At 34.1% G+C, this 16132-nt stretch overlaps 1 pseudogene across 1 annotated transcript; it reads right to left on the bottom strand.

Moving 5' to 3' along the window:
* Positions 1-5119: 5119 nt before the first annotated feature.
* On the bottom strand, positions 5120-5488 carry LOC307069918 (large ribosomal subunit protein mL52-like; annotated as a pseudogene). The gene has a single exon. The product of its transcript is annotated as a large ribosomal subunit protein mL52-like (transcript).
* Positions 5489-16132: the final 10644 nt, after the last annotated feature.

Below are 16132 nucleotides of genomic sequence, written 5' to 3'. Positions count from 1 at the left end.
ATTATACATTCTTCCAGCCATGCTAAGCTCTTTAAAAAAATTCTAAAAATGTGTTATAATCTCTCAAACCTCTGGGTTATTACACGGGCAGCTCCTCTGGTGCCATAGCCCTTTGAATTCTTGTGTTATTAAACTCTGCTCCTGTGGATTTCACTTAATTGCATCAATCCCCAAAAACTTTTCATATCTACTTTTTTTTGAGATTTTATGTCTATTTTAAAGAGCTAATATAACCTAGTGATAGATCTGTTGAAGTACTGATCAAAGTGTATTTATTCCAATTTTCTGTTTAAATGGTTTCCCCTATTTGATCATCTTTAAGACGATCCAATTTTAATAGACTTTGAAATGCTGGCATTTAACAAAATATATTTCACATGGTGTCATATTTTAAAAATACTCTTTTGATGAAGAATCTAAAAAAGGCTTTCAGATATAATAGCATAATACAACATATCAAATGTATAGTCACATTTTCATCCTATACACCAAAATAACTAGAAGTTTGTTTAATGTGTCCTATTACATGCCCTCTACTATATTTAGTCACTATTAAACAGTTAGACCTTAAAATAATCCTCCATAGAAAAGATAAATAGGACGCTGGAAGACTCCTGTAGGGCTCTAAGTTGCCATAAAATAGATTAAATGAGAGACAAACTTTCAAAGAATGTAGAAGGTGAAGGACAGTACCAAGTTTTATAAAGATAAAATATTTTAGTTTATTCCTCACAATATGTTCCTTGCAGACAACAAAAATCTGAAGCTTGATCTATGTATTGGAGAGAAAGAAATAGAAATTACATGCTCATAATATAGCTGTAAACAAATAAATTGGTGATGTTTATTTTAAAACATATTTTCTCTCCTTTTGATGGGTTTTTGATTCCCACTATGATATGAAAAGTGGCCCTTCATAACCCTTCAGCAACTGACCTCAGATCACAGAGCTCATGAGTGTAAAAACAAATTGGAAAAAAAAGAAGTGTGTGCTATGGCTTAAAACTAAGTATAAATAAGTAAATAGGTAAATATTAGAAGAGCAAATAAATTTTCAATATTTTCTCTCTGAACTCACTGATCTTTCTTATATGCTCCATATACTGGGTAACAGAAAAAGAAAACTAATTTTAGGCCAACCATTTTAAACTCAATAGAGACAGATGTATTAATGTTAAACTATTTTTGTACTCATAGGTTATATTTAGCTGTGAAGACAAAAAAATTTAAGTGACACGTAAGCAGGTAGAAGTCATAGCATATACTACTTAACTTTTAAATATAAATGTAGAATTATTCAATCTAAAATCTACATTTTCTTTTTTCAAGTGTTATGTTTATAACATAAAGTGTTGAAAAGTACATGGTATGGTCCTAAAAATGGAAATGTATTGAAAATTGTGTAGATAAAAATGAATAAGCTTATAATTTTAGTTGTTTATTGTTCAGCTAAAGGATATTCTTTTTTTTTTTTTTTTTGCGGTACGCGGGCCTTTCACTGCTGTGGCCTCTCCCACTGTGGAGCACAGGCTCCGGACATGCAGGCTCAGCGGCCACGGCTCACGGGCCCAGCCGCTCCGCGGCATATGGGATCTGCCCGGACCAGGGCACGAACCCCTGTCCCCTGCATCGGCAGGCAGACTCTCAACCACTGCGCCACCAGGGAAGCCCAGGCTATTCTTTCTCTTGGCAGAATCAGGAAAATACACAGCAGTTCAGGATCCACTAAATAAAATTTCTTTGATTTTATAGGTTCATATATAATTTTCTATTTATGCATAGTCAATATTTTGAAAAAAAAAGGTTAAAGGAAAAATAGTGATGATGCCTTGTTATATTTTAGGAAATATTTAAATGAAAATGCTATATTTTCATAATTTAGTGTTTTGCCCCAAATTGCTTATGATTGTATGCTTTTATCAATATTACATCTTAAAGTTTCATCTTGATTGCTAACCTATAGCATTTCATTTTTCATATTTTATAAATGTGTGTGTATATATATATATATATATAAATATTTCCCTCTGAGGATATGTCTTTATTATGTAGATGATAAATAGGCCGTTTGTCATCAAGACTAGCTACTTCCAGTTAACACTGATATCAATTTTTGTTTGCCATTCTCTGTTCCCTTATATCATTCCACTACATACATGACTGAACCTAGCACTTTATAAAATGTCAGAATCTCTTGGGGTAGAGCATGTATTTATTATAAGTTAAGCAAGTATATATCAATTTGTCTCCTATCTCCATTATACCACAGAAGTTACTGTACTTTGGTCAAGGTCACCTGTGATGTCCACTTTTCACATTAAATGGACATATCAGGTCATCTCACTAAACTATCAGCACTTTTAGCAACAGTTCACATCTTCCTGCTTATTGAAACACTCTCTGTACTCAGCACCTAGGCCTGTAAACTCTCCTTTAGGTACCAGAAGCTTTCATTTCACCCGTATCCAAGGATTTTTCTTTCTTCTGGACTTTGGATTCCCTGTGTACTCTTCCTCAGATAGGAAGACACTTTTTCAGCTGTAATCCATGATTATTATCTTGGAGCCCTGTTGATGTGGTGGTTAAGGTATGAGGCAAGAGGAGTGTTTGTTCTATAGTCTTCTGATTAAATCTAAGCCTTTTAGTGAGCTTGTGTCTCCGGATTACGACCATTATAAGTGCTTCTCTAATGGTAGTATAGTTTTTCTTCACTCTGCTCCCTATTCAATTTCCTGGCTACAGCATTTCCAATCTACTTTCTTGAATTGCTAAGCCCTGTAAAACGTTGCCTTCCTCCCTCACCTGCTGTCTCACCTAAGGTGAGACAGGAAGTAGGAGGTAGCTGGAGTGGAGAGGAATTCCCTTTCCTCCGGTGGAATTAGGTTCCAGAATTGTACTCTAGTGAAATATCTATCCCTCGAATAATGAAGTGGACTCTGGGTGTATTTCACAAGGATCTCTTCCCTTCCCTCTGCCATAGCCACAAAGTGATCTTAGGAATCCTCACCCAAAACACTGGTGTAAAAGTGTGAATGGATTTGGGATGGGGCTCAGCAGTTTCTCGGTCTTACATTAGTGGACACTCAGCCTGCAGCAATTCATCAAAATTATAGTTCAAGTGTTCTATCATTTTATGGCTCCAGTGCCTACTGGTCCATGCTAGTACATTTCGGTTGCTGTATCTCTCCTGGTGTGCCTTTCTCTGTAGATGTTGGAGTGGTCACTTACATTACAACCTGCATTCTCAAATGAGAACAATAAGTCATTAATTTTCAATTTCTCCCGCTTCCTCTTGTTGTAAGGATGGAAGTGAAAACTTCTAAGCTCTTCAGCTGTTAGATCTAAAATCAGTAGTCTGGCTTTAAGATAGTTTGTGGAACACATCAATCCTTCTAACTTAGATTTTCCTCAATACACTTTCCCCTTGTGTCTTGAATTGAACAAATTCTTTTCATCTTTTAGGTATCAACTTTAAATCTCACTACAGTATGCAGGTCTCCTTGTTATTCTGTCTAAAACAACTCCTTCACTCTCATCTTTATCTGTTACAACATTCTTTCAGCACTTGTGGAAAGCTTGAATGCTTTTTTAAAAATTCTGTATTCTCTTGTAGAATAAAAATCATTGAGGGGAAGAACTATGCCTAGATCTTCTTCACCCTTGTTTTTCAATATGTAGTATAATTTGTTACTTAATATTTTATGAGTAAATAAATGTCTTATTTACACAAATGTATTTTTTCATAGAATAAATAATTCACATTATTTATTAAAATATATAAGACCAGTCTATGTGTTCAGATATCTTTTAGATGGTTTTTAATGAAGTCATGACTATTTTCATGAAAATATTCAGGAAACATTGATGAAATACTTGAAATTATTTATAATCAACTTTATTTTTGTCTGAAAACCAAAGTTTTTCAAATATTTTTTGGAAGCCTCTTGTATGTACTATGATGCCTCAGCACCTAGCACTTATTTAAAAAATGGCCTTCCCTCATCAAAGATAATATAATTATCTCATTATTTCTCTCTTCTTAAATTCTTAATCTTAATATTTACTACATGTAGTATAAGTATCTGCTATAAGTAATTTTTTTAGAATACATTTATTTCTTGGCTCTCACTTTGATTTTACCCAGATTAGAGAAATAGGTTATTACTATTTTTTGCCATGAATCCTTTGTTTTTTTTGAAATATAGTTGATGTACAGAATTATATGTTACAGGTGTATAATAGAGTGATGTCACAATTTTTAAGTTTATACTTTATTTATAGTTATTGTAAATATTGGCTATATTCCCTGTGTTGTACAATATATCCTTGTAGCTTATTTTATACATAATAGTTTGTACCTCTTAATCCATTACCCCTATCTAGCCCCTCCTCCCACTGGTAACACTAGTTTGTTCTCTATATCTGTGAGTCTGCTTCTTTTTGGTTATATTAACTAGTTTTTTGTATTTTGTAGATTCTGCATATAAGTAATGGCATACAGTATTCGTCTTTCTCTTTCTGACTTATTTTATTGATACTTAGCATAATGCCCTCCAAGTCCATCCAGTTGTTGCAAATGGCAAAATTTCATTGTTTTTTATAGCTGAGTAGTAGTCCATTGTATGGAATATCTCTTTATCCATTCATCTGTTGATGGACACTTAGGTTGATTCCGTATCTCGGCAGTTGTAAATAATGCTGCTTTGAACACTGAGGTACATGTATCTTTCCAAATTTGTGTTTTTGTTTTTTTCAGATATATACTCAAGAGTGGAACTGCTGGGTCATATGGTAGTTCTATTATTAGGTTATTATTATTTTTAATTTTATACAATATAACTTGAGCAAGCATCTGTCTAAGATTTTGGATTTGCCATAAATAGGCTCAAAGTACCATTAAATAACTATATATCATAACAAAAAAAAGAAATACTTTCATATAGTTATTCATCTCTGATGAATTACCAGACAACAGTATGGATTGGAGCCCCCAGCCAACTCATAATGTCATGTCAACTGAGCAATAAATAAATTTAAATTGTTTTAAGCTGGTGAGAATTTAGGGTTGCTTGGTTTTGTTTTGTTTGTTTGTTTTTCTGGGGGAGGCAGGAGTTGCTTTTTATTGACTTGGTCGTGGGTTCTGCAGTAGGGCCCCTTTGGGTTTAAGACCATTCTGCTGCTTCCTTTCTTCTTCCTGCAACTTCTGCTGCCTGAGCTGCCATGCCTGTAATCCAGCATCCATTTCCTGTGACAGCAGTACAGCTCGTCTTGCAAATTTTTACCTTTGGCCTTTTCTTCGAAGCTGGCCTTTCATCGGAGGAGCGGGGTGGCCATTCCCGTAAGACCAGTCTGGGAGCTCCGCAAGGGGCCTGTAGCCAGAGGGGTTGGCAGCAAGACCCTGCTGGACTCACCACCGACTGCCCACCTGACCCGTGATGCCGCAGTGCAGCCTCCAGGCACTAGAGAGCAGCAAACGCAAAGCAGCCATGCTGAGGCGCAGGACGGGTTGCTTGGTTTTACAGCAAAATCAAGCTTTACCAGACTGATACAACAGGATTCCAAAGGAAAAATAGGACTCAGCCTTACATTTAACATTTGTGATATACCAGTAAACATTTTTTTTTTCATTTTTATAATTGTTGCTTCCTTGGCTGTTTTATTGGAACCCACTTAGCGATTGTCAATTTATTTGTACATTTGAATAGAGAACGTGTCATGATTAAGGATTGGGATTAAAACATATTCAGGAATTTACAGCAATTCACACAGGACTAATGGAATATCGAGGAGATAGCCACCTGAATGATGTAAACTATACTTCTTTTTATACATTACTTTTTCTTTTTCAAAGATTTTTTTTTTTTTTTTTTGGCCACGTGGCTTGTGGGATGTTAGTTCCCTGACCAGGGATGGAACCCAGGCCCCCTGCAGTGGAAGTGCAGAGTCCTAACCACTGGACCACCAGGGAGTTCCCTTTACTGTTTGCATTATTCTTTTACACCCTTTTAAATTTTAATTTCCATGAGGCCTATATCCCCCTTTTTAAATAAATTGACTAGGTAGTATTAACTGTATTGTAATTTCAGGGACAACAATTATTAGAAATTTTTTAGTAAAATTATTATAAGAACTGTAATTTCCAATGAATACATAGTAATTGTCTTTTTTCTTAACAAAAATCATGTAAAATAACATTCCCCAAATTTATACAGACTTTTATACAGTCACACACGTTTGCCAAGGGGAATAAAAAACAGTTTAAAATTATTTGATTTAAAAGCTTCTTTGATTTATTTCCGTTGTGCCTAAATTTTCAGATGGAAATGCAAAAATTAAATGACAGAATGTTTAGTTTGCTTAATATTAACTCTAAATGAATGTTTCTGAATGGTTTTGAGTAAATTATATTTTCCACGTAATGGCCTGATAATAAGTGAAGTGCTTTTTACCCGTCTTGCTAAATATATATGCTATTTTCCTTGTCTTAACACTATCACTGAATTACTGTGTTCTTTTATCTTTCTTCCTCTTTTTCTTTTTCCTCCTTTCCTTCTTTCTCTCTTTTCTTTTTCATTCTTATTTTTTGTTGTCATTTCACTTGGCATATCTTCTTGCATAGCCTGTGGAATTAAAATTATCTCAGTGAACACCATGTGCTGACTTAGATATAGACCATGCCTTTAAAATTTTTCTATTTGCAATAGGCTAGAAATAGAATAGAGCTTTCATACAGATCAGAAACTAGTGAAAATCAATAGCTATCTGACTTTAGCATGTGACTTCATCTTTCAAAGAACTAATGAATGTTATCTGATGTACTGGAGCAGTCTGCTGTTCAGTGAGGCTGAAGAACAGATGTGCATTATGTGTGTCTAGGGTAAAATTCAGTGATGCAGCTGTGTATTTGGCTAAGGTTCATCTGAACATTCTTAGTCACTTTTGAATAGTCTTTAGTAGGATCCCTAATTGCTTTGGGGCAGTAGTAAAGGAACTTAAAAAAAAAAAAAAAAGATTTATGACACTGCTTACTTGGCTGTATCTTTAATTTTATAAATTTTATGCCATCAAATTCTTAGTGTTTTCCTGAAATTACCTTATGTCTAGAATATACATCTATAAATCCATATCTGTCTATATGTATCCAAGTATGTATGTATCTACCTAGCTCTGCAGTTGTAGTCTACATTATGATGAAAGTTTGATTCAAATGATACAGCAATGGAATGTGAGTCCTATAGTACTTAGAAACAGTCTCTTGGTAATGGCCTGTAGGTGTTAGGCAATCAAACACTATAATCATGATTAGTTGCTAACCAACTAGCAAAGGGAGCCCCAGATGCATTTAAATACAGATTTCAGCTCAGCACGATACACAGATTGAAAGCTCTCTTCTTTTTTATTAGTATTTCTATTAAAATAACTTACTGTGCCTGTCTAAACGCATTAAGAACCTTCAAGGGTACAAAAACAAGTTATAGTCCCATTAAATAGAACATTTGTGTATTTTAAGATCTTTATCTTGCTAAATGAACTCTGCTATTTGCCTGCTCTGATAAGGAAAGAAGGGTTATACGGAGAAGTAGATTGAAAAAATGAGGGAAAAAAATCTTAATTATTTACTTCTCCAGGCTCTGAAACCAAGCAGAAGAGTTTCCCTTCTCAAAGGAAGGATCATAGAATGGACCCATTTCAGACATAAAAATAACAGAATTTCTCTTCCATCATCATCCAGCACCATATTGGACCCTTTAAGAATGTGGATATAGAGCTCTATCTTATTATGGAAATCTCAAATTCTTGGTTTAGACAGGGGGAAAGAAAGAGACTTTCTCTCACACCACCCTGGTGATGATCCAGGTAAAGAGGATAAAAACTTTAAAACAGTCAGAGTCTTCTACAAAGATGGTGGAAACCAACTAAAATCCTGAGAGTTCTCATTCATTGTGGACTGGCTGTGGTCAAGTTAATAGTCCTGCCCGATTGCTCTTTGGATTATGGACTCTCTGACTAGCACTCTTTGTTACCTCATGGACATGGTCTTCTGTTTCTCTGCCTGATATACTAAAATTTTACACAGGGCTTATCCCCTCCAGAATTCTTGTAACTCTGATACTAATTATTTGATTATAAGCCTTGACTAAACATTCATCCTGATGTTTGTTTTTTGTATCCTACCTTGAATTTAATACTGCCTTGAGCTTTCAATTCTGAGACTTTAAACATATTATAAAGTTCAAATGGAAGAGTTAAGAGAAAAGAATGGTTACATTTTAGGAATATTCCCTTAGTAAATAATAAGTGTGCAAATAATTATTAATTTAAGATTTTTTAAAGGGTAAAATGGAAACAACCTATTTTTCATAATTAAATCCTTTAAGTAGGAAATTGGTTTAAAATGTTTTTATATATTCTGGGGATTGTGTCCACAAATAATGTTTTAATAAAATATACATATAGGCATGAATGTACCAAAGCGCCTTTGAAACACTGAAAAACCTTTCAGGACTAAGTGCTTCTTAGCCATTTGTCATGTGATAATCCAAATTTTATCTAAAAATATGTAAGTCTTATAATTTAATACTAATGCTTCTATAACATAGTACTGCAAGGCCAGACCTTTGCCCTCCTATAATACAATTTTACAAGTTACAAGAAGGGGATAAAACAAACATGAAATTTCTGTAAAATTTTTATTGGCAACCAGGTGAACACATGAAAATCAAATGAAAAAGAATTTTAGCTAGAATTCATTATTTTTTGTTAGCTTAGTTATAAGATGAGGGTTCATGTTGCCTTTCCCTGGAGAAACAGAGCATGGGTAGCAAGTACGTGGGAAAGGAAAGGTAAGAAGAGGGGTGAAACTTATTTCTCCTTTAATGAGGTGGTGTTCTACAGAAAGAGTGCCTCCTACTTGTGAACAGGCTGATGATACTTATCAGTAGACTTCCTATCCAAGAAATGTCTGTCAGAGTCATGAAAGGCAGGGAACACTGATGACTGATTTAGACTGAAAGAAACTGAAGATAAAGGGTGAAACATCAATATGAAATGGATCTTTTTGCTATTACAGACATTATTGGGACAGCTGTCAACATTTGAATAGAGTCTGAGGATTTGATTAATAATAAATATTGTCTTATTTCAAAATTTTAGAAAAAGTTGTATTTTCAGCAATGCAAAACTGGTATTTCTCAATGACTTCTTATAAATAAAATTGGAATTGCTGGTTTATGGAGACTAGAATAGTTGGTATGAAAACGGGAATGAGTCATATATGCATTTTTGCTGTCTACCCAAAGAATATAAAACTGCAGGGCACCCAACTTGAAACATATTCCCCAAAGCATAATGATTCTGCACATATTATTCAGAATTTTCTATTAATCTAAAATGGGATTAGTGCTGGAGAAAAGGGGACATTTACAAGCTATACTGTAGATACAATTTCCTTCAGAAAGCAATGCTCTGCCTAGCTTTTGCTTAGATGCTTTTAATCATTAGTAAAATTGTATTGGGTAAGATTTATAATTCACATGAGATTACTGTGATTATTTGTTTTTAATTTGTTAATACAGAGTTTGGTTTTCTTGTTCTGCCCCTGCTACAAGAAAAGTAGAGTATTTTAAACCAAAAGAAACAAATCCGTGAGGTTCTAGAAAGCAGAAACTTGATCTGGGACCTAGGAGGAAAACCAGGAAGCTCTGTATGTCTGCAGTTACTCTTTATTTGTGGTCTCAATTGTTTTTGTAAATAAATTTATATGGAATATCAATGTAAGCCAGGAGCATGAAAGGACCTTACACAGGAAGAAATGAGCTTCTCAGATTCAGTGAGACCTTATTTGTGCTGACATGTCAGTTATTGCTGTGTACTCCTTTCAGGAAATTTACACACCAAGGGAAACTATTTGGGGATATGCTGCAACTAAGACCACCTTTTGGCCACCACACTTCCCTTCAAACTTGTATCCTTTCAGAGAAATGGAGAATATTATCTAATTTTCATTTGTGTGTGTTGTCTTTCCACCAGTATATGACTCATCAAGATAAGAAATACGTTCTCCAGCAGAAGGCTTAATAATTAGCATTGGCAGTACCTGAATACTGCTTTATCTCAACTTGAGCATAAGCTAAAGGATTTGTTGAAAAACACTTTTAACTAGTGTCTGTCTCTTGGAATTCAAATCCTTCATTCACAATCTTATCAAAGAAACCAAGTAATTGATCTATAGCTTAGGAAGTAGCAAGGAGTCTATAATCTATTCATAATTCTCAGATATAATATTATGTGAAAACAGCACACACAGAGACATAAAAACAAACAGTATAAAATTGTTCATGGATTCCTCCTAATAGATTTGGTCCAAACTTAAGGGATTAAGCATTTAAAAAAAATAAATTTAGTAACACTGTATAATAACGATTCTACCTGAAAGAGTATATATAATATAACTTGGGAAATTATGATATTCCATTTGTACCCAAGATCTTTATAAGATTTCTTTGTATGTGCATATATTTATTATTTAAATATATGATATATTGTTATAATATTTGATATTGTACAACACATTTGGTTGAAAGAGAAGCATAAATACAAATACCTTATTTGTGATTACTTCTTATACTCCTTTCTTCTATGTATATTACTCTTTTTGAATCATTTAAAGTGATTAGTATTATGTTCTTAATAGTTAAAAATAAAGATCAAAGATGATATACCTTCAAAAATCATATGTATATGACTAGAAAGATAAATGGATGGACGGATGGATGGATGGATAGACAGACGGACAGACAATGTGGCCTCTGACATTTAGGAGTTAATTGTTCTATCTTGTTCTGTATAGAAATGTGTGTGTTTTTATTTTTTTATTTTTTTTTTTTTTGCATTACGTGGGCTTCTCACTGCTGTGGCCTCTCCCGTTGCGGAGCACAGGCTCTGGACATGCAGGCCCAGCAGCCATGGCTCACGGGCCTAGCCGCTCTGCGGCATGTGGGATCTTCCCAGACCGGGGCACGAACCCGTGTCCCCTGCATCGGCAGGCGGACTCTCAACCACTGCGCCACCAGGGAAGCCCTGTGTTTTTATTAAATGGTGATGAAAAGAGGAATTTACAAGAAAGAAAATTAATAATAGTTAAGATATACTGTAAGGATTTTCATATTATTTAACTCACTTAATCATGTTACTACTTGTCTAGATATATTTTAGTAGGTGGAGAATGAAATTCAGAGATATTAGCTAATTTTACCAAGACATCCTTAATGTCATAGCTCTATGAATTGAATATTTGCATCTGTTTTGGTTTCCAAACTATATTATCACCACTTCACCATACATCCTGGTAGAGTAATCTCCTAGGTGAGTCTTGGAAGATGCTTTTTCACTCTGGCATTTACATAAGCTCTTACCCTTTTCTTGGTCTTGCAAATGCCCTTTTACTCTTCCTTTATTATCATATTGGTTGTTTAATGTTGAATTTAATAAAGAAATCTTTGAATAAGGGTGAATAAATGAAAAGAAGTTTTCCATTAGTATATGAGCTCATGTCCAGATTTTAACCAGGTGATCCTATAATACTTTCAGTTAACCAAGCAATATCTTTATTTATTTAAAACAGGGAAATGCATTGTAACAGTTTTTTTTAATTAAGTATATTAGACAAAATAAAGGTACTATCAATCATCATACTTTCATATTATAATATGAAAGCTATACTGCCAGAATAAAAAAAAAAGAGAATTTTAAATTTAATGCATTAAACTTCATGAAAATCTCACTATAGCTGTTTAACTTCTATAATTACACTAGTGAGAATTTCTCAAGTACCTCAGTTTATAAACCCACATTTGAGAACTTACCTAGTGGACTAAAAAATCTAAGTTCCTTTAAGACACAGGATCCCATAAAATGATCAAATGATAAGATTGTTTTCATCGGAGCTGACAATATACAGAGAGTAAAGCCTTCCAGCAAAGTTGGTAATAAGAATTCAATATTTTTTATTAATCTCAGAGGCCACGTGGCCAATCAGCTGTCCAGTATAAAATAATTTTATTATTTTTATGAGTCACATTTTTTACAATACATTCTAGAAAATGTTTGTGACCCCTGAAAAAATTCTTTTTTCCTACCCCACCGAAGTTGAAATTCTAGATAATCAACTTTCATTCCTACACTCTGCACACATTTCAGTTTTTGTCACAGTTTTGAAAAAGTTGACAAAACAAATTATTTAATCCTTGTGCTATAATTTACCGTAAAATATAAAACATGTAAAATGTACATTTTCTCAAAACAAGAAACGTAAGGATGAAAATGTTGACTGCAGCATTTGTAAATATTTGATGCTGTTTCCTACAAATATCATAGTTATGGTCAGTGAAACTATTAAGTGTTCAGATCAAATAAGGCATAATCTAGCAAAGTGGGCTTGGGGCGTAGTAAAAGCGTTCAAGCACAATTCAAACAAGTTTGCAGCAGATTATAAAACTTCTAGAAATACAGCTTTAATTCCCTAATCACATATTTCTTTCTTACTCTTCATTTTGATTTCTGCTGAAACAATTCTATGGCTTTATTATTTCATGCTCCTTTTTCATCCCTTAATATAATTTGTTGCATTTGGTACTGCTGAACACTTTAAAAAATCTTATGTATTAATCCCCATTATTTGACATCTTGTTTGCATATCTCCTTTCTGACTCCATTATATAAAAAGAAATACAGAAAAAAAAAGTGGATTTTCTAATTACATGTTGTTTCTTTATTTTTTAATTAATTTTTATTGGAGTATAGTTGGTTTACAATGCTGTGTTAGCTTCTCCTGCACAGCAAAATGAATCAGCCATACATATACGTATATCCCCTCCCTTATGGATTTCCCTCCCATTTAGGGTAACAGTGCATTAAGTAGTGTTCCCTGTTCTATACATTATGTTCCCCTCAGTTGTTTCAAACAAGTGAAAAGCCCCTGTATTGAAGTGTTGAAGTGTGTTGCTTTATTTTCTTTGTATTCTCTGTGGTGTCTGAAGATACTTTGTTCATCTCTCTCTAAACCGGGGCCTATATTTGAACGCTCACTCCCAGCCCCACCTCCAGAATGGCTGCACAGAAGACTGACGTCAGAAGTCTTCACTGGGACATTGCTCCTCGGTGAGGTCTCTTTTGTGCTCTGGGGGTGAGAAATCAGCTTTCATCCAGAGGTGTAATCCCATCAGAAATGCTGTATGGAACTCTTTCCTTTTTCCTCCTTTTTAGCCTTAGTGTTGACAACCCATATTTTCCTAATATGTACAACTTTGTTCTTAAAATACCTCAGAATCACGAACCTACCTCACTTAGAGACTAAAATTCATTATTTCCACTACTTTTAAAAATTAATTATTATTGGAGTATAGTTGCTTTACAATGTTGTGTTAGTTTCTACTGTACAGCAAAGTGAATTAACTATACGTATACATATATCCCCTCTTTTTTGGATTTCCTTCCCATTTAGGTCACCACAGAGCATTGAGTAGAGTTCCCTATGCTATACAGTATGTTCTCATTAGTTATCTATTTTATACATAATATCAATAGTGTATATATGTCAATCCCAACCTCCCAATTCCTCCCACCACCCCCTTCCCCCTTGGTATCCATGCATTTTTCTCTTCGCCTGTGTCTCTACTTCTGCTTTGCAAATAAGAACAGCTATACCATTTTTCTAGATTCCACATATATGCGTTAATATCGATAACTGTTTTTCTCTTTCTGACTTACTTCACTCTGTATGACAGTCTCTAGGTCCATCCATGTCTCTACAAATGACCCAATTTCATTCCTTTTTATGGCTGAGTAATATTCCACCGTATATATTTACCACATCTTCTTTATCCATTCCTCTGTTGATGGACATTTAGATTGATTCTGTGTCCCAGCTATTGTAAATAGTGCTGCAATGAACATTGAGGTGCATGTGTCTTTTTGAATTATGGTTTTCTCTGGGTATATGCCCAGTAGTGGCAATTGATACAGCCACTTTGGAGAACAGTATGGAGGTTCCTTTGAAAACTAAAAATAGAATTACCATATGACCCAGCAACCCCATCATTTCCACTATTATCTGTCATCTGCTTAAAAATCATTCTTGATGCTGACTACCACCACTTCTTGGATTCTTTTTGGGTGTCCTCTCATTTCCTAGCCAGACAGTCCAGCATCACTTTCCACAGGCCTCTCTTGATGGTGGCTGGTGATTTGACAAGAATGTATCCAAGGCTTACTATTCTATTTGTCCCCCCTGTGTAACTGCTGGATTGGGTTGACTCAGGCTGCAGATGGAACATGTTCATATTACCTGTTGCTTCCTGCAATTTAAACTAATTTAACCAGTTTTGAATGTTTCTGCATTTCAAAGATACTGATTTAACTTAAAAAAAAAGACTCAATTGGCTTTTCTTTAGGTTCTGATGAATAATAATGTTTTACTAATAAACCAAACAGCTGTTCACTTTAGAACTGTAATATTTCTTCAAAATACATGCACAAAACTATATAATTGAGATTGAGAATATATATTATGAATTTATGCCATAGGCTGAATTCTTTGGAATGCTCATAAATGAAGAAGTAAACCACTATTAATTATTTGCCTCTGTTGTACTGGGATCAAATATTTGCTGAAGTAAAGTAAAACCTAGCACATGTGACATCTGTTCTGTAGTTTTTCTTTGTCATCAATAATGAAGGGCTTGTCTGGATTTAAAAAACAAACAACAAAAAACCGTTTGCTCTATTTTATTTGGATATGGATTTGCATTTATAGCTAAAATACAGATACATTTTGCTCTTGCATATTAATTGTACATATTCTATTTTTTTTAATAAAAAGATGTCAGTCTCAGATGCAGGCCACAAGCTCAGTAATGTCTCAATTTTAACCCATTATACCCTTAGCAGAAGCAACACTGTGACTGTCATTGTGCTCCATGGAATACTCTGCTTTAGATTGTATTTTTCTCTCAACATTCCATCTTTGTAAGGACTTATACACCTTTTTTATTGATACCTCATGAAGTAACATTTTGGTGGAATATAATTATAGCCAGAGAAACAATATATAGGTGAACCTTCCATTTCTGTTTAAATAGAACATTTCATTTGGGGGGTTAATCTATGGCTATCAGAGAATTATTCAATTAAGTTTTGAGAAAGATAAACATGTAGGTAAGAGAAAATCAAATATATATCATTATCTGTCTTAAGAATTGAAAAGAGCTACTTGTGTGAAACAGCTTTTAAGATTTATAAGGCTTACCATTTCTACATCTTCAGGGTTTTATTTTGTAACAGTTTACATCATTATATTGTGATATAATAATACTACACTTAATTATATTTTCTTTAAAATATTTTTTGAAAGGTGGTTGCTTACTAAACAGATGTTTATTGAACATTTGCCAGGGCCCCTTTTATACTTGGAGCACATGGTGTGAAAAATACCAGAAAATATCCCCTAGCTATATAGATACAGATAGATATAGATATATGATTTATTTTGAGAGATAGGTATAAAAAAAGACCAAAATGTTAAACTTAGGTAGAATCTAAATTACAAAGGAAATAAATAAGGAGTTGAGATACAGATTTATGAGAGAAAAAGCTACTTGCTTCCAAAGTTCATTGAGAAAATGTGTTAATTATGCTGGTACTAATGGAGAGGAGGAGATAGTCAGACGTAAAGCAGGGGAGAGAAAATTGTACTAGAGAGTAGGAATTGCATTTACTGGATCTGTGAATCTGGAATAAAATTACTCTGCTGTGGGGAGAACAGAAGGATGTGGCATAAGATGAGTTTGAATAAACAGGTATAAACTAATGTAATGGCTTGTAGGACATGATAAAAATTTTGGACTATGTTCTTTTAGGTTAAGCCATATGAAATTGCTAATACCTGATCATTTTTACAACAGAAGCAGTAATTTCATATGGTTCAACTTCTTATTAGAACAAGAAGGCATTGGGAATTCCCAGTACAGTAGAGTTATAGATTTTGAGAAGTTGACTCTTATATTGGATGGAAATGTTATTAGACAGGGCAAGAAATAAATAGAAAAGCAAAACATTCAGGAAGCTGCCACAGTCA

Source organism: Hyperoodon ampullatus (genome assembly GCF_949752795.1).
Source record: "Hyperoodon ampullatus genome assembly, chromosome: 2".
NCBI lineage: Eukaryota > Metazoa > Chordata > Mammalia > Artiodactyla > Ziphiidae > Hyperoodon > Hyperoodon ampullatus.
The sequence above is the reverse complement of the archived record's forward strand: the minus strand, read 5'-3'. Positions and strand labels throughout refer to the sequence as shown.